The sequence below is a fragment of the Phoca vitulina genome, unplaced genomic scaffold, assembly GCF_004348235.1.
Source record: "Phoca vitulina isolate PV1807 unplaced genomic scaffold, GSC_HSeal_1.0 scaffold108, whole genome shotgun sequence".
In the NCBI taxonomy this organism is placed as follows: Eukaryota; Metazoa; Chordata; class Mammalia; order Carnivora; family Phocidae; genus Phoca; species Phoca vitulina.
The window spans coordinates 1,094,736-1,114,108 of NW_022589811.1; positions in this window are offsets into that span (position 1 = coordinate 1,094,736).

The following is a 19,373-nucleotide window of genomic DNA, read 5'->3' on the forward strand; positions in this document are numbered from 1 at the left end:
CCGCGCTCCCGCCTTCCCCGCCGCCCGGCCCGCGCCGCCGGCCGCCCCGCCCCGCCCCGCGCCCGCCGCGGGAAAGGTGGCGCGGACCGCGGGCGGCGGGCGGGGCGGGCGCTGACAAAGGTCCCCGCAGCCCCCTTTGAGGGAGTTAGCTTGATCCCCTGAGAAAGTCTACGTTTCCGGCGCCCTAGCTCTTCCAGCCTCGGCTGGACTAATTTGCCATAGTAACGACAATGATCATCGTCACGGTCACCCTTGGTTTATTTCCTTATATATTTATGCCCCCTCGTTTAGTCTTCACGCCAGCCCCTTGGGAGACAGGATGGTCCCCTTTTTGCCTATGGCGAACCCGAAGCTCTGAGCGGTCACGAGTGGGCCGAGGGGGCGCGGCCAGTACGGGTATTCGAACCCAGAGTCCTGAGACGCCGCGGCCCCTGCACCTGCAGGTGGACAGTGCGCTCAAGTCTGCGCCGCCCTGATCAAGCCAGGCCGGGCATCCAGTGCTTCTTGAATTTCTTGCGGCTGCCCTCGCGTGATATATCCCGTAGCGGGCAGGGGAGCCTCGTCTCCACCCCTGTGGTTGGGAAGCCTTTCCTAACATGTGCTTGCCTCCAGGAAGGAGCCAGGGCTCCCTAGGCTGGATGTACATGGATTTCATTTCTCATTCAGGTGGGCTGTGACCTTGGCGCTGGTCCATGTCCTCCTGAGTGGTTTTCTTTTAGCACCTGGGCGCCCTTGCTCCTTTCTTCTCTGCCAGGAGTAAATAGATCAGCTTGCATTCTCTAGGGGGGGAAATGGAGTTTACAGATGTTAGTTAAGGTCACGGTCATGAAACTCTAAGTTTTCATTTCTCTCCGACTTATATAGATTCAAATTTTGCATTTTGCCCGCCTATAAAGGTCGTTTACATTGCTTTGAGTATCCCTTAGTGACCTATAATTCGTGACCAATAATTAATTTGAAGGTTAAGTTGTAAGAATTCAAAGTATTCGAGTTTCTTCCCGTTAATCCTTAATGGACTTGTATGTAAATGGAGGTGACTTCACAACCTCCTTTTGAGATAACAGCCCTTTTCACTAAGGTATAATTTTATATCTTTAGAACAGTTTGGAAAGTCTTCTGAAAGTTGACGGATTCAGTAAAGCTTTTTAAATAAAAGGCATCCTTTTAGTTCTGTAGACTCATGCACTATGGAAAAGACAAGCAGGGACCCTGCATTAAAAGACCAAAAAATAAAAGATTCAGGGTGTTCTGGGCAGTCCTGAAAACCTCCCTTTTCCTTTGAGAACTTGGCTGCTCTGTCTGGACTTTTGGCTGGCAACTGTGGCTATTTTACTAAAGAATTGACATTTTAAGTTCTTAGCTTCAGGAATGGCTGGTGAAAATATTGCCCCTCAAACACCTGCTGCTGAGGGTGGGCAGAAAAGCCAGGTAACTTAGCAGAAACCCTTCTTTTGTTACATTAATGCATTTTCTCCTTTTATAAATATATGGCATTTCTCAAGGCTGTTGAATTATAAGAGTCACCTGGGGTGAAATTAAAACCATAAAAGGGAAGAGCTGGGGAATCCTTGTTTAACACGTCTCCCACGTGTTACTATGATGAAGTAAGTGTGGGCACCTGTAGTAGGTGATGGGCCAATGCCCTTCTTTAAAGGAAAGGGCATGAAGTTCGCCTGTGTCCACGGTGTTTTAGCTCCTTATCATTTGCTTCTGTGTCGGGAGCGTCTTAGATCGATCCTGACTTTGCAAACATACATGCTTCCCTGCTAGGAGATTTCTAAAAGGCTCAACGGACACCCCATTCACCAGACCTCTGATTTTTACGGAAGATCTGCGGGAGAGAACAAAAGCAATAGGTATCTGGCTTTTCTGCTTACTCTCTGGGTTGATGTAGTGGGAAATGCTCTCACCCGGGCCTCTGTTTGATAAGTTCTGATAGTTGAGCAGTAGAGTCATTTGCCCAATCTGTTTGGAGCTAAGGTACCCATGGCTATGTGCGAAATGTTTGTTTATGAGGTTAATGACCTGCTTAAAACCAACTCGCTCATACCTGGGAAGACCAGTTCCTCATATGCAATGTGTGAGTATAATGTTCATATTGAAGGATTAAAAACTCTTAATTCACTTAGCAAGTTTAAAGCAGCTTTTGTTTGCTCAAGCAGCCCAATTTTTTATTACGGGGCCATGATCATTTCTTCTTTAATCCCTAAGTTTTTTACTTTCACTTTGCTTATTGTTCTGAGTTTCTGATGGTAGGGAGGGAAAGGGAGCATGGCCAGGATTACATGACTTGTAGCAATCATCATTTCTCTTTCTTCCACTCTGACCCCTGGCTGGTAGAGTGAACCACAGGGCCCATCTATGAGGCAGAAATCTCAAGGTGTTTTGTTTTCTTCTCATAAATGATTATATTACAACAGATCTGAGGCCACAGCGTCCTGAGCTGTGTCTGGCATATAGTAGGCAATCTGGAGATTTTCAGGCTTTAAAAAGTGTGTCTTTCCACCCCCCCCCCGGCCCCCCACTCCCTGCCCCGGTCCATTGCTAAAAACTAGTCAGGTGGCATTTTCTTATCAGAAAATTCTCAACTGGGGCGCCTGGGTGGCTCAGATGGTTAAGCATCTGCCTTCGGCTCGGGTCATGATCTCAGGGTCCTGGGATCGAGCCCCATGTCCAGCTCCTGGCTCAGCGGGGAGCCTGCTTCTCCCTCTGCCTCTCCCCCTGCTCATGCTCTCTCTCTCTCTCTGTGTGTGTGTCTTGAATGAATAAATAAAATCTTTAAAAAAAAAAAAAAAGTTCTCAACAGAAAACATACCCAGCCGTCACTCCCCAAGGCTCCAGGCCACTCTTAAAAGTCACTTCTGATGATGATTTCCTAAGAGGTAGGTTCCCTAGCCCTGCGAAGCCACTGTTTAATGTCTAAACACCGCTTTTGACGATGGGAGCACAGAATGTGTTATTTTTCTGTGGGAGACCATGAAAGTGCGCTGGTCGTTGATCTCCTTTGCTCCCGTGAGCATGATTGATATGTGTATTATGGTTCTTTTTGGGAGCGTGTTTGTAGTCCGACATCTTATTTAATAAAAGGACGCCAAGCCCTCCGATGTTTCCAGGAAGGGAATACTATGTTTTCATATCTCTGTGATCTCCTGCCTCTGCCCAGACCCAGTTCCACCATCGTCCCATCCTACTCTTCAGAAAGGTTGTTAGTAACTTTAAAAAATATATACTAAGCTTGTTAGCGTGACTGTCAAATGTGCACCAAGCAAGTTGTAGGAGCTTTTCTCCATGTTTCTGCTCCTGCCTTTTATAATAACCTCCTTTCATTGTTGTTGGCAATATGTCTAGGCATTCCTTCCTGCAAAAGTTGTTTCTTTTGACCATTTTATTTGGGCGGTGGGGGGGGGGGGGCGCTGTCGAAAGAAAAACCAGAGGCCTTTTTTCTGTGACTCCACATAGCAGTGCGATCACCAGGTTGTAGGGTCCAGGGTTTACCCTAATCAGTAGAAGGCAAAACTCGCTAACAATTAGAGTGATCCCAGGCCTCTAGTGCTAAAAAAGTGCCCCACCCTAGCTGTTGATTCAGAGATTGGGCATAGGCGAAGGGGGATTCACAAACCAGAGACAGGTTGGATTCGACCTCTGAGGTTCACCCTTTGCTAGAATGCCACAGTATTCTACACCTCCTCCTCGAACTTCAGTGCCAAGCCCCTTTACATAAATAGCTGACTTTCTGGATGTGGACAATCAAGTCTCTGCTGCTTTAACAAATACGATATTTACATTGAGCTATGATAATGCAGAGGAGTGCAAAAAGAAAGGCTTTGAGAAGGAACTTAAAGTAATCCCTGATCAGTTTTGCATACATCTTGGTAATGACCACATTGAAACTATTGGGCAGTTATCTATTTGGCTTGCGTTTAAAAGCACACAACAAAGAATTTAGAGACTGAAACGGGTCTCTATAGTAAAAATGCTTTAAAAAGCCGGGACATCTCTTGGCCAGTACTACTGATTATCTACACTATTCCAATGCGGACTGATACTCCTCTTGGCCCTGGAAAAAAACTGAGATACCTCCTGAGTAATAAAAAAAAAAAAGACCTGTCAAATTGTTTGGCATCATCTTAACCTTAAGCACGTTTGGTCTTGGGGAAAGTGAACAATGCCCATCCTCATAACATAGCAATTCCATATAAATTAGAGTATTTATCCAGAACCACTCATTCCCTGCAGACTCGCCATGTGGGGAGGGTACGCCAGGGGGGAGGGCTTCATGAGGTTCCAGCCTCAGTGCTGTCCCTCTCTTGCCCTTCCCTGGCTGCGGGGCTTTGGATGGATTCTTCCCCTTCCTTCCTCTTCCCATCTCTAAGGGAGAGTAACAACAGCCATCTTTCAGGGCGGGTGAGCCTGGGAGAGCGCACATGGTGTATAACAGGTGTTCAGCGAACAAGGGCTGTGTTTCAGGTGGCTTTGTGTTTTTCAGGATACTTCTTGTTCAGTAGCTGCATTCTTCTGGAAAAAAGTAAGGAATCGGTTGAGTTGCTTTGGGGGAGCTGTCTCAAATTTTTAAGAGTTGAGTCTGAACATAGCCGTCCTCTAGTGATCTGAAGGGCTGAACACAGCCTGATGCTGTCTTCCGGAGGGCAGTTCCCTTATGCTCCCTCCAGACTATGCCGTTTTGGGTACGAAGATCTATTCAAGGTCCTTGCCTTCTGCCCCAATCCCTAATCTTACCCAATCTAAGCCCCTACCTTCATTCCACGAGGAAATCTCCCTGGGCAATCACCATTTGGGGAAAGCTGTGTTGTCCCTAAATTCCAGAATTGATTTAATCTGGCCACTTTGAGGGTCCTGTAGTAGTTCCTCATTGTGCACGTCCCATTGCTCCGGCCCCTACATCAATGTTATGGGCACAGTTAACCTACAATCCCACATCTTTCACTCCATGTTTAATTTTCTTTGTCTTTTTCTATTGGCTTCTATCAGAGATCCTGAACCCGTGGTGTGCAAGCCCACATTCAGCCACAGACAGTTTTCGTTTGGTTCGAGGACTTTAAACACCGACCAAAAAAACCCTTGATTTAGAAGCCAGCATTTAAAAATTTTTCAAGCTGGGATTTCCAGCTTTTCTTGAAAAATCAGAAAAGTTGGCCACACTAGGCCAACAATCCCATGACGTAGCCATTGGCTGGGACTGAACACAGCTGCCCCCAGTTAGAGGGATGGCCCTATGCTCTTCAATTTGCCACAGGCCTGGCCACTCCTTATTGCTCAACCCTAATGTCTAGGTCTTTGCCATTTGTCTTTGGATGTGTTTTTTTGTTGTTTGTTTTTCTTAGAATGAAGACAAAAACAATGTGTGTCTGTGTGCATGCACCCATGTTGCTATTAAAAAAGTCCTGAGAAGGACTATCAGTGGCTAATAAAAATAATCTACCCTTTTTCTGCAACTTCCTTTGCTCAGCAATGTGCTTTGCACATCCAGCTCAGTCCTTACAATGCTATGAGGTGGGTGTTACTGCACCCATAGGAGAGATGCAGTCACTCTGATTTGGCTTACTGGATCTGTTCAATCTGACCGTGTCAGGGGATAGGGAAGAGGTTGTTTATAGGACCCCTCCCTTGTACTTTTCCACACTAAGTGGTTTCTCATGGGGAGGGCATTTTAGGCATCTCTTCTTAGGATGCATGGCTTGGGACAAGGCAGGTCCCACCGGGAAGGACACAGCTACGGGCCAGGGAATTGCTGTTCCTCACGCTGGCCCCATAGAGACCTCACACTCCGTTTATGGGCTAGATTAAAATAAATGGAGCTGAGCACACTGGACAGCGCAATGTGCAGCCCGCTTTATAATTCCATTAAATAAGCAGATCTAACCTCTCAACCATCTGATCCGTAAGGAAACATTTGAACCCACCCTAAAAAGTATAGGAAAAATGAATTTGATATATTTGTTTTAATCTAATGGAAAGGCTTCATCCTTAGTAGATGAAAATATCCGGTATCCTCACTTTGGTTAAACTTATTTCAAATACTTATTTGGAGGGGGGGTAATATATTTTGAAATGGGTAGTTACAACATTTGGAGTAATACCTTTTGTATAATTAAGACATGGGGGAAGCATACCTCTTTAAGAGGAATATTCTGCATGCTTCAAACGAGCTCTTTTTAATATTATAGACTGATTTTGGGGGGGGCGGATCTTCTTGTGGGCACAAAAAGACCTTTAATAGTTCATTGTTTAACAGAGAATCCAAGCTCCAATTTTTTCATTGCAAGCAGCTCTCTCCTGCAAACACCAAACAACCCTGAATGGTTTTAAAAGACGGTTCAGGGAACTCCCAGTACCACTATTTCATGTTTAGACCTTGTTCCCCAGTAACAAAAAGCAGCATGCTCGCTTACTAAAAGCCCCTTCCCAAGGCTCTGGACTGTTGTTTCTTTCTTTTTCTTTTTCTTTTTTTCCATATCTCTCCGCACTTGTGTCTAAAGCGAAGTGATTGTAAAACAGAATGGCACGTAAACTTGTTCAAATATAGCACTTTGTGGACACTCTGCTTTTTATTGCAAGGTAACAATCCTGGCTGTTTGTTTTAGAAATGGTAATGTTGTATCATTGTAACAAATTATACTTAAAAATCATTTAGTGTGAAATTGCAGATTAATCCCACAGGGATGGGGTATTAACAATCACCCAGCCCTTTGGAGCATACAGATGGTGAATCTGGGATTTACAATAGGAACAATCACTGATTACATGCATGGGTGTAACGGACAAAAAGGCCTCCACAACTTCAGCTCGGAGAATACGGTGGAGGTCCTAGTGCCTGACTTGTTTGGGACTCTCCGTTCCAAAGAATGCCTGTTTGATCACCTAGCCTATGTGAGATTCTGCAGCGCGCCCTGTGCTTTGAAACCTACCATGTGTTGTCTCCCCGTGCTTCACTTCAACCCTTCTAAATTCCATTAGAATTTGTTGAAAGAGCAATTTCACAGTGGGGTGTGCAGTGGGAATTTGGCAGATGTGCCCAGCCAAGAGAGCTCATTATCAAAACCCGTACCTGCTGCTCGCTAATCACCAGGAAGAAAGTTGTCCTGCACGTGGACTGGGGACTGGGGAGGGCTCTGCACTTCAGAAATGAATCTGTACCCGAAATGGAAAGGACCCCTAAGTACAGTGCATCTGAGTTTGAAACTCCTTTGGCAGAGCTCCAGACTGTGAACCCCATGACAAGCATGCTAAGAAAACGGGGTACTTGTACACACAGGCTTGAGTGCAGACTATGATACAGTAAATGACCTGCCAGTAACGTGCTTGGGACTCTAAACTGATGCAGCAAGTAACACTGATTTCTTTTAAACTATATACTTAAAAACAACTCACTAAATTTTTAAAATCAGAATAGCCATTTCAATGGCAATTTAGATTCATACGCAACTTCTAGATACACCCATATAAGTCCCCTCCTGCATCTCAGTTTTGATTTTTTTTAGATGCAGAAGTTAGAAATTTTCCAATTAAAAAGAACAAGTTGGGTGTGTGTGTGTGTGGGGTGGGGGAGCAAGTTGTCTCAGAAGAAAACCAAAAAGCTGGAATGCTAAAAAGAATTTAATACAGTCGTCTTGGCTTTTTAGGGCTTGTTTCTCAAAAACAAAATGCCTTTATCCGAATGAACGTTTTATTCCAAATATTCTTTATCCAGACATTGTTTTGTTAACAGTGCCCAGGGCAAAATGGGAGTGGAGTCTAAGTGGGTGTTTTCTTTGTCTGACTGGAGAAACTGTTTTTGCTTTTAGGCAAATGCACCCCAGACTGGTTTTATTGCTTTTCCTGAACCCAGGGATTTGTGACCCTGATGGGCCAACTGAGTGATAATGACCATGTCCTCTCTATTGGATCCATTAATTACCCTCCCAGAAGGGTTTTACAGCTCCATCTTGAGGGGACGCTTGTAAGCTTCTCAGGATTATTCTAGAGGTGCTTTGCAACTGGCCCTTATTTTAGCTCTGCCTCATAGGAGCTGGGTTGGAGAACAGCTTGTTCAGAATGATCAGTGTGGCCTTTATTGTCCTAATAGGAACATGGAAGCAAGGCTCATTCCTTGGAAAAAGTCTGTTTTATCAGCTTTGAGATCTCATCATGGCATCGGATGTAAAGTATATGGTTGGTGATAGACTCCTTTAAAAAGGAAGGATTGGCTGAGGTACCTGGGTGGCTCAATAGGTTAATTGACTGACTCTTGATTTCAGCTCAGGTCACGGTCTCAGGGTCTTGAGATCAAGCCCTGCATCATGCTCCATGCCCAGTGTGGAGCCTGCTTAAGAATCTCTCTCTCCCTCTCCCTTTGCTCCCCGCCCCCCCCCCAAGCCTCAACTCCCATGTGCACACCCAAGTGAGTGCTTTCTCTCTCTCTTTAAAAGAAAGGGGTGGGGTGGGGGGATGGGGTAGCCAGGTGATGGGTATTAAGGAGGGCACATGTTGTGATGAGCACTGGGTGTTATACACAACTAATGAATCATTGAACACTACATCAAAAAACTAATGTTCTCTATGCTGGCTAATTGAACATAATAAAAAATAAATAAAAATAAAGGGAAAAAAAGGAAGGGTTGGCCAAAGCTGAAAAACTTTGTAACCCACAGTATAAGCTAAATACCCATGAGTACATTCTGATATAAATGATGGAAGAAATAGATAAATGTATGAGAGACAAATACTCCTTTCAGAAGAATCCCAATTACTGTATGTAGATAACCTCCATCTCCTGGAGGGGGAGCATGATTCCCCCCTTCTCCTCTTCCCCTTCACTGTTAAGCTGGTCTTAGTGACCCGCCCTCCAACTTACAGCATTTAGAGAGGGAAACAGTAACTTGAGAGTGGAGCAGCCTGACACATATATGACCTTGACCAAGTGATGAAGGTTAATGTCAGCAGTGATGCCCTGGGGATCCCATGCCCCTACCCCCCATAGGATGTGATGGGATGAGAAGGCACAGAGGCACTTCACCCCTGGGGTAGTCTTCCTAAAAAATCTGTAACCTCAGTCTACTCATGAGGCGAACATTAGAAAATCCCAAATTGAGGCTCATTCTACAAAATACCAGATCAGTACCCTTCAAAACTGTCATGGTCCTGAAAAACAGCAAAAGTACGAGAAACTGTCCCAGACCAAAGGGGACTGCGTAGGACATGGTAACTAAGACTGTGTGTACCCTGGGTTGGATCCTAGAAGAGGAAAAGGACATAGTGGGGAGAAAAATGATAAAATCTGACTCAATTCTGGAGTCTATTTATAGAAATGTACCACCACTGCTGTGATAAATATACCATTGTAATGTGAAAGGACAATAGGGGAACTAGGAGAGGGGTATATGGGAGGTCTCTGTATAATCTTTGCAATTTTTCTGTAAATGTAAAATCCTTCCAAAACCATTCATTTAAAATCAAGTAAATGACACCTCCATCTTTGTAGCTGTAGGATTTCCAATAGCCAAGAGGTGGACGTAACCCGAGTGCCCAATAGTGGAGAAATGGGTTAATACAATGTGGTTGCACAAGGGAATATTCAGCCTTAAAAAGGAAGAAAATTCCGACACGCGCCACAACATGGAGGAACCTTGAGGACATTACGCTAAATGAAATAAGCCCAGTCACAAAAAGATAAATGATGTAGGATTCCTCTTCTATGTGGTACCTAGAATAGTCAAATTCATAGTGACAGAAAGTAGAATGGTGTTTGCGGGGCCTGGGGTTGGGGGAGAGAGGAATGGAGGGTTACTGTTTAATGGGTATAGAATTTCTATTTTGAAAGATGAAAAAGTTCTAAAGATCTGTTGCACAACGATGCAAATGTCCTTAGCACTACCGAACTGGACCATATATATAATGGTAAATTTTATGTTCTATTTTTACCTCAATTTAAGGTTTTTTTTAAATCAAGGGAATGCATAGGACAGCTACAAATTAGGAAAGCCTTTGCTTACCATAACGGCCTATGGCTGGGTTCTTAGTCTTGGTACTATTGATATTTGTGCTTGATGATTTTTTTTTAAAGATTTTATTACACACACACACACACACACACACAGAGTGAGAGAGTGAGAGAACAGGAGGAGGAGCAGAGGGAGAGGGACAAACATACTCTGCACTGAGCGCAGATCCCACGACTCTGAGATCATGACCTGAGCTGAAACCAAGAGTTTAATTGACTGAGCCACCGAGGCACCCCTTGGTGATTCTTTAGGGTGGGGGGCCATCCTGTGCATTGTAGGATGTTTAGCAACATCCCTGCCCTCCTCATAGCACCCCTTTCTCTATCATGACAACCAAAAATGTCTTCAGACATTAATGTCCTTGGGTCTCGGAGAAAGTTGCCTTGGCTGAGAACCATTGGTCTATTGAAAGACTAGGGAGGAAAGGAAACAGATTTAAAAAAAAAATTGTCTAGACCTTCACTGTCCAATATGGTAATCACTAGTCTTATGGGGCTACTTAAAATTAAACAATTAAAATGAAAGTTTCAGTTTACTAGCCACATCTCAAGTGCTTGTTGGTCACGTGGCTCATGGCTACCCCGCAGATAGAGACCATCACCATCCTCACAGAAAGCTCTATTGGCAGCACTATCTAGGTGTTTAGTTTAGTCACTGTATTTCTCCTCTCACCCGTTTGGTGTGTGTACTCCTTTTTAAAGTCCTTTCCAGGCTATCAGTGTGTGTGATGTTGATAGTGAATGACAGAGCAGATCTGCCATTAGCCAGGCCAGTAACTGTTAACAAAGCTGCCCCTTGTTACTGGCTCACAACTGCCCTAGTCAGAAAAACATGAATGGGGGACAAAAGCAAATAGCTTGTGAGTTGAGCTCACCTACCTGTTAGTGATCCCAGTTAACACCTCTTAGGGCTCCTTTGTTTTGCCTCTTAAAAATCTAACAGTACCCATCAGCTGAAGATAATCCTGGTCAGCAATCCCTCCCAATTCTGGCCATCTTGGTGTCTTCCCCAAGCAGCTGGATCTTAGGAGCCGACAAGCAGATGGAAGCCAAGGTCTGTTTGGCCCTGAAGGTGAAGGGAAGAAGGATCGTGCATGCAGTTGGATGTTACATTCTGTGAGCACATTGAAAGGGTTTCTGGGATCTTCTACTGTGGATCTACTCTCCTTTCTTAGGCAAATAAAAACTAGCTGTTAATACTCAAATACACCTTTAGTTCTCAGAATTGGGAAATGCAGACTTCCTCCTCCTTCTCTTTCCCAAGACCTTGAAGTCACAAAAATAGACATGATAGCATTAGGCAGGGCCTTTCAGAGAGAAGATAGTTCTGTGAGATCTGACACTCAGATCCTTGTGTGGTCTGAGTATGAGGGGGGTCCGATAACTATTTTTGTTTACCAAAAAAAAAATTTCTCCTTTGGTTGTCAGAGATGGAGTGAAGTCATTCTCGTATGCTCTATCTCATTCCTTGTTGGTGTTTTAAAACTCAAATGTTAAGTCACTGTCACCTTATTTATCCATCAGATTTTGGAAAGGATTGGGCTCCTGGTGGAAGAGGGGCGTGGAGGAGTGGGGGATGGTGTAAGGTGTTTGTACACCTTTGGCTGATTTTTTTTTTTTTTTAAGTAGGATTTAAAAAAATATTTTAAGCATGGGGCGCCTGGGTGGCTCAATCATTAAGAGTCTGCCTTTGGCTCAGGTCATGATCCCAGGGTCCTGGGATCAAGCCCCACATCAGGCTCCCTGCTCAGCGGGGGGCCTGCTTCTCCCTCTCCCACTCCCCCTGCTTGTGTCCCCTCTCTTGCTGTGTCTCTCTCTGTCAAATAAATAAAATATTAAAAAAATATATTTTAAGCATACAACATCATAGTGACAAGAACCAAGAAGTAAATAGAAATTAGCCAACCTTGAAGACATTATGCTAAGTGAAGTAAGCCAGTCACAGAACAACAAATGCTGCATGGTTTTACTTATGAGATCCGTAAGACAGTCAAACTTGTAGAAATAGTAGATTGGTGATTGCCAGGGGGTGGGGGGAGGGGGACATGGGGACTTGACTAAACAGGTGTAAAGGTTGAATTGCATAAATAAGTTCTACAGATCAGTACAACATGGTGCCTATAGTGAACTGTTAAGAGGGTGGACTTCATGTTAAAGGTTCTTACCACAAGAAAAGTAAATATTACAGGCTAACAGAAAAAAATTAGCCAAAGAATACAAACCATTGGGTTTTTTCTAGTTTAAGGTATAATCGACAAAGTTGTAAGATATTGAAGTATATGATGTGATGATTTGACACACCTATACTTTGTGAACAGGTTTCTCCCATCAAGTTAATTAACCTGTCCATCACCTCACATATTTTTTTTATATGTGCAAGAACATTTAAGTTGTAGTCCCTCAGCAAATTTTAATTATACAGTGGTGTGACCAACTATAGTCACCATGTTTTCATTAGATCCTCAGATCTTAATTTTATAACTGAGAGTTTATACGTTTTGACCAACCTCTCCATATTCCACCCCCTTCCAGCCCCTGGCAACCACTTTCCTACTGTTTTATTGAGTTTGACTCTTCTAGATTGCACATAGAAGTGATACCATGCCTTATTTGTCTTTCTCTGGATTATTGCACTTAGCATCGTGTCCTCCAGGCTCATCCATGTTGTTGCAAATGGCAGGATTTCCTTCTTAGGCTGAATAATATTCCATTGTATGTACACACACACACACACACACCACATCTTCTTTATCCATTCATCCATTGACAGACACTTAGATTGTTTCCATACCTTGGCTATTGTGAATAATGACACAGTGAACATGGGAGTGTAGGAACTTCTTCAAGATTGTGATTTCATTTCCTTTGGATATATACCTAGGAGTGGGCTTGCTGGATCATATGGTAGTTTTATTACGTTCTTGAGGAAACTTCATACTATTTTCCATGGTGGCTGCGCCAATTTATATACTCACCAGCACCATACAAGGGTTCCATTTTCTCCACATTCTCAGCAACCTCTGCTATTCCTTGTCTTCTTGATAATAGATATCCCTACAAGTATGAGGTGATCTCACTGTGGTTTTGATTTGCATTTCCCTGATGATCACTCATGTTGAACGTCTTTTCATGTACCTGTTAACCATTTGTATGTCTTCTTTGGAAAAATGACTACATAAGTCCTGTGCCTATTTTTTCATTGTTTTTTTGTTTATTTGTTTATTTGTTTATTTGGGGGTTTTTTTGCTATTGAGTTGTATGGGTTCCTTGGATATTTCATATAAGAACCCCCTTATTGGATATATGGTTTGCAAGTATTTTCTCCCATTCTGTAGGTGAACTTTTCATTTTGTTAATGGTTTCCTTTGCTGTGCAGAAACTTTTTGGTTTGCTATAGTCCCACATGTTTATTTTTGCTCTCGTTGCCTTGCTTTTGGTGTCAAATCCAAAAAATCATTGCTAAGACCAATGTCAGGGAGCTGATCCTCTATGTTTTCTTCTAGGAGTTTTATGGTTTCATGTCTTTAATCCATTTTTAGTTGATTTTTGTGTATGGTATAAGATAGTGGTCCAGTTTGTTTTGTATGTGGCTGTCCAGTTCTCCCAATACCATTTAATAAAGAGACTATCCTTTCTCTATTATATATTCTTGGCTCTATTGTTGTATATTAATTGGCTCCTTTTTCATAAACTAATATACACATGAGTTTATTTCTGAGCTCTCTGTTCCACTGATCTGTGTCGGTTTTTATGCCAGTACCATACTGTTTTGATTATTAGAGCTTTGTAACGTAGTTTGAAATCTGGAAGTGTGATACCTCTGGCTTTGTTGTTGTTTCTCAATATTGCCATGGCTATTCAGGGTCTTTTTTGTTTTTTTTTGGTTCATACAATTTTTTTAAGATTTTATTTCTTTATTTTAGAGAGATAACGAGAGAGCACAAGCAGGGAGGGGAGTAGAGGGAGAGGGACAAGCAGACTCTGTGCTGAGTGCACAGTCTGATGCAGGGCTTGATCCCAGGACCCTGAGATCAAAATCAACGGTCAGATACTTAACTGACTGAGCCACCCAGGTGCCCCTGGTTCATACAAATTTTAGTTTTTTTTTTCATATCTGTGAAAAATGGCATTGGAATTTTGATAAGGATTGTATTGAATCTATAGATTCCTTTAGGTAGTATGGACATTTTAACAATATTCTAATCCATGAATGTGGAATATCTTTCCACTTATTAGTGTTCAACTTCTTTCAATATCTAAGTTTTCCATGTACAGATCTTTTACCTCCTTGGTTAAACTTATTCATAAGTATTTTATTCTTTTTGATGCTACTCTAAGTTGAATTGTTTTTTTAATTTTTCTTCTAGTTCATTGTTGCCAAGGAGTTTTATGGAGAAAGGCTTTAAATCCCTTAAAGGTCTGGAAGGAAGACCGGAATAAATGTAAAGAGATTTTTCATGGGTGAGATAATTTTTTAATGGTGATAAATATACATAAAATTTACTATCTTAACCATTTCTAAGTATACAGTTATGTAGCATTCAGTATATTCACAGTGTTGTGCAACCATTCATCTCCAAAACTTAATCATTTTCTCAAACTGAATCTCTGTCCCCATCAAACACTAACTCCCATCCCCTATATCCCCAGCCCCTGGTAAGCACTGTTCTTTCTGTATGCATTTTACTACTCCAGGAATCTCCTATAAGTGGGATCATTCAGGATTTGTCCGTTTGCAACTTACTTTGCTTAACATGATGTCATCAAGATGCATCCATGTTATAGCATGTGTCAGAATTTTCTTCTCTTCCTTTTTAAGGCTGAATAATGTCCCATTGCACATGTATATAAATATACATTCTATTGCCTGTGTACACATACATACACATACCACATTTTATTTATCTATTGATAGACACGGGTTATTTCTACCTTTTGGCTATTGCAAATGATATTGCTATGAACATGGGTTACAAATATCTGTTTGAGTCCCTGAGTCCCTGTTTTCAATTCTTTTGAGTATATACCTAGGAGTGGAATTGCTGGATTATATGGCAGGAGACTGCTCTTTAAGACCCTGAGTACAGAATCTGTGCTAGTCTGCTTGAGCTGCTATAACAAAATACCACAGACTGAGTGGTTTACATGACAGACTTTTATTTTTCATAGTTCTGGAGGCAAGGAAGTCTAATCAAGGTGCTAGGAGATTTGGTTCTTGGTGAAGGCTTTTTCAGAGGGTCATCTTCTTGCTGTGTGCTCACATGGCCTTTCTTTCTTGCCCTTCTTATAAGGGTACCATTCCCATCATGGATGTTCCACTCTGGTGACCTCCTCTAAACCCAATTACCTCCCAAAAAGGTTTTACCTCTAAATATCATCACACTGGGGATTAGGGCTTCAACACAGAAATTTGGGGAGGACACAAACATATGGTCTATAATCGAATCCTTCTAGATTTTTATCCTAAATCTTTCACAATTTTCTCCCCTTTACTCATTTAATGGAAATTAACCCCTGGGTCACATTCTCTTTGTAAGACCTATTGAGGACTGTCTGTGTATTTGAATTTCATCAGTTTGCTTGACGTTGGAATGAATTACTTAATTAAAACAGGTTTAATCAGGTACAAATAGGCTTGGAAACAAATAAGGGTGACTCTTAAGCATTCAGTTCAACCTGTGGGGACAGAAGCAGGAATCCATTTCTCTCACTTTACAATGCATGTAGGTCACCTGGAGATCTTATTAAAAGGCGGGTTCTGATTCAGTAAGTCTAGGATGAGGCCTGAGATTGTACAGTTCTGAGTGCCCCCAGTTGGTGCTGACGCTGCTGGTTCCCAGACCTTAGGCAGCAAGGTTCTAGAAGGTCTCTTGCTGCTTTTGAGAATTCAGCAGAAGTTGGTGTCCTCTGTGTGTTCATCAGAGTTGAGAAAGCAATGGTTAATTTTGGGATTCAGTTGGTGGAGGTCAGTTAAGAGAGTATATTTGTCATGGTTTTAGTTAATCCTGGGGAGTAATAAGCCACCCTAAACTTAGTGGCATAAAACCTCCGCCTTTCTTGTTCTCACGATTCTGTGGGTAATGAATCCCAGCAGGTCTTGTCTTTGCTTCTCGATGTTTGGGACCTCAGCTGGGAAGACTGGAGGGTTGGGGTTAGGAGTAACTTGACAGCTGGGCTCAAAGTATCTGAAGACTCATTCACTCTCAAGTCTGGCTCCTTGCTGGGGTGGACTGAAGGACAAGACCCTGCCATTCAGAGGGCCTATATGTGGCCTTTCCACATAGCGGGGCTTCCTCACAGCCTGGCGGCCTTGGGGCAACCAGACTGCTGATGGCAATGGTCTTTGACCTAGCCCCAGAAGCCACAGTGTCCCTTCTGCCACATTCTTTTGGTTAAAAGTGAGACACAAGCCCATCTAAATTCAAGAGAGGGAATTAAACTCCAACTTTTATAGAGGAATGGAAAGATCTAGAACAAGAGGAATGGGACCTATTGTGTTGGCCATTTTTAGAAAGAAAATCCAATCTGCCAAACCTACTTTTGAAACTTTTTTTTTTCTCTTCTAGATTAAGGTATTTTTGACAAGATGCACCTTTTCAGTACATCTCTTTGATGTTAAAATCATTTTATTAGTGGTTAAAATCTTGCTAAGGGACCCAGGAGTGGTGATGATGTATTCACACTGAAGTCTTCCCAAATGTATCACTCTGAGAGGACCTTGGTTCTCCTCCTTTAAGGCTTTCTTCTTTCTTTTTTTAAAGATTTCATTCATTTACTTGACACAGAGACAGCAAGAGCACACAAGCAGGGGGAGCAGCAGGCAGAGGGAGAGGGAGAAGCAGACTCCCCGCCGAGCAAAGAGCCCAACGTGGGGCTCCATCCCAGGACCTTGGGATCATGACCCCAGCCAAAGACAGATGTCCAACCCACTGAGCCACCCAGGAGCCTCCTCCTTTTAAGGCTTTCATCAGACCATTGCATCCTTGATAACTGTTCATTTTTGCATCACGGGCCTGTCCAGACAGGACCTCAGACAGCACAGAAATGCTATCAACTTGCGGTGGCCTTTGCGAAAAGGTTAATCAGAGTCCTTGGGCACAACTTGCTTGCCTGCCTATACCTGTCCAGGTGTTCTCCTCTTCCACCAGGTGAGCAGTTCCAGCACTGTTCCCGTTGCCCAGGTCCCCCGCAGTTTGCAGACCCCAGCATTACTTCCTGCTGCCTCCCTCCCCTATCCAATCCTGACTCGCCATCTTGATCTCACTTCTCCCGTTCCCAAGTTAATGAGTCTAGTTGACAGTAATGTTAATTTCACTTCTTTGTTGTGACAAATGTGCCAGGTTATGTAAGATGTTGTCGTTAGGGGGAACTGGGTGACGGATCTGGAGGAACCCTGTATTGTTTTTGCAACTTTTCTGTAAGTCTGTAAACATCCCAAGTAGTGTGTGTGTGTGTATGTGTGTACAAGCACACATAAGCACACACACAGATACAGGAAGTCAGCCACACTTCTTGGTGCTTTTAAAAACATTTCAGTGATCTAGTCACTATTAGAAAGTTTTAATATTAACAGACACAATGTTTGGCTAGCAGTGCATATCTGAATGTGGCAGATGATAAGTGGCTGATGGATGAATGACTTGCGGGGTTATTCCTACTTCCTTATTTAATAACTGGATTCTTAAGGGCTTCTTAAGCCTGAGTGACCCATGCTTTGTTGCCAGGCCTGGCCCAATGACCCCTACCAAGGCCCCTGTCCCAATTCGTCTATCAGAGAAAAATGAATCTATTTCAGGAGCTATCAGTCCTCATTATCTCTAATTGGGTCTGGCAGCTGGAGACGGGCCTCATTATTTTTAATTGGGGCCCATCATTCTAGAACAAAACGCCACCCAGTTGCATGCAGATCATGCAGGGATATGTGCTTGCAAGTTCAAAGTGAAATTGCATTGTGGGATTTCCAGGAAATCACACTATTTTCTGTCCTTTTGTTTCACCTAGATTTATAGTTGTAGTCTTGGGTTGTTAAACCAAAAATAACAATTGAATTGGGACTGTCGGTGTTTATGTCAGAGGGTTTTTGTTGTTAGCACGTGGGTAGTCATAATGGAAGTTTTTCTTTCAAAATTAATGAATATTATAATACTAGATATAATTTGGCAGATTGCTCACTTAAGTATCATTTAAATGCTGCTTTAGGCATGGTGTTATGCCATGGATAAATTTGCCTTGTTTCAAGGGACTCATTTTTGCTCATTCTAATTTACTACAAAATAGATAATCCTTTACATATCCCATGCTTTTGTGTTTCTTTGTTATCCTGCTAAATCATCCGTCCTTTCCTAACTTTCCTGAAGTAGAAAGTCCATTTTAGAAAAATCCAAAAGTGTCTAGCTCCAGTGTTGATTTTTTTTTTTTTAAGAGTTTTTGGCTGCCCCAGCTTTTGAAATATTTTAACGATCTAAGATGGCAAGTAATTTCTTTTTTGATAAGCTCGAATGCCTTCCAAAGGCTCTCAGAGGACTTGCTGCCACTGGACTTAGACGCTCTGAGGTCCAGCAAGGGTCCAATCCCCTGAGAGAGAGTGCCTGGATGGGGCGGGGGTCTCTCCGGGTCCCCAGATGCCTTAGCAAACATTCAGACAAAAATCTGGGCCCTCTTTAGAGCCAAGAGCTGTAAGCAAAGCAGACCACCCTGGAAGGGGGATTTTAGTAGCAGCTTCTCCTTGCTTTTCTTCCTCAGGGATACGTTTTAGACCTTTCAGAAAAGAAAGGCCAGGGCAGGCCTTCCATGGAATGTGAAAGGATCAATATGGCAAGGGTCAGTTCCTCCAGTCCCCATGCAATGATTTCTCCCACCCACACTCAGTTTTATGATGAGCTCCTGGGTTAGCTGGGGGTAGTGGCTTTTGTTTCATTTGCTATTAATGCTTTTCTGTAACCTGGTAGGGATTTTCTGCCACCCTCTCATGTTTGAGATTCCTTCTGAAATCTCTTTTTGTCTTGAGTAGATAGTCCGATTAGGTGCTATGTCTTTCAGTGACAAATTTGCCATATAAAGTACAGAGACTTGCCACAGATCTTTCTGAGGTACTCCTGAGCAGCTGTAGACTTATTTCCCACTTTTTAAAAAACAAAAAGAATAGGTCTTCTGGCACCCTTTGTTCTGTGGATACTTAGTGAATATTTACCAATGAGGAGGAAAGTAGATTGGTAGTTGTTAATGTCTACAAGCATGGGCACTATTGTTCCTGGATGGATGCAGAGCATGTTCCAAAAATAAGCTTGATGGGCCCCTGACCCCCTCTTGAAGGGGGGAGTTTGTCCCCATATGGAGTGTCAAGGCCTGTGTGCATGAACCTGGGAAGTAGATGTTA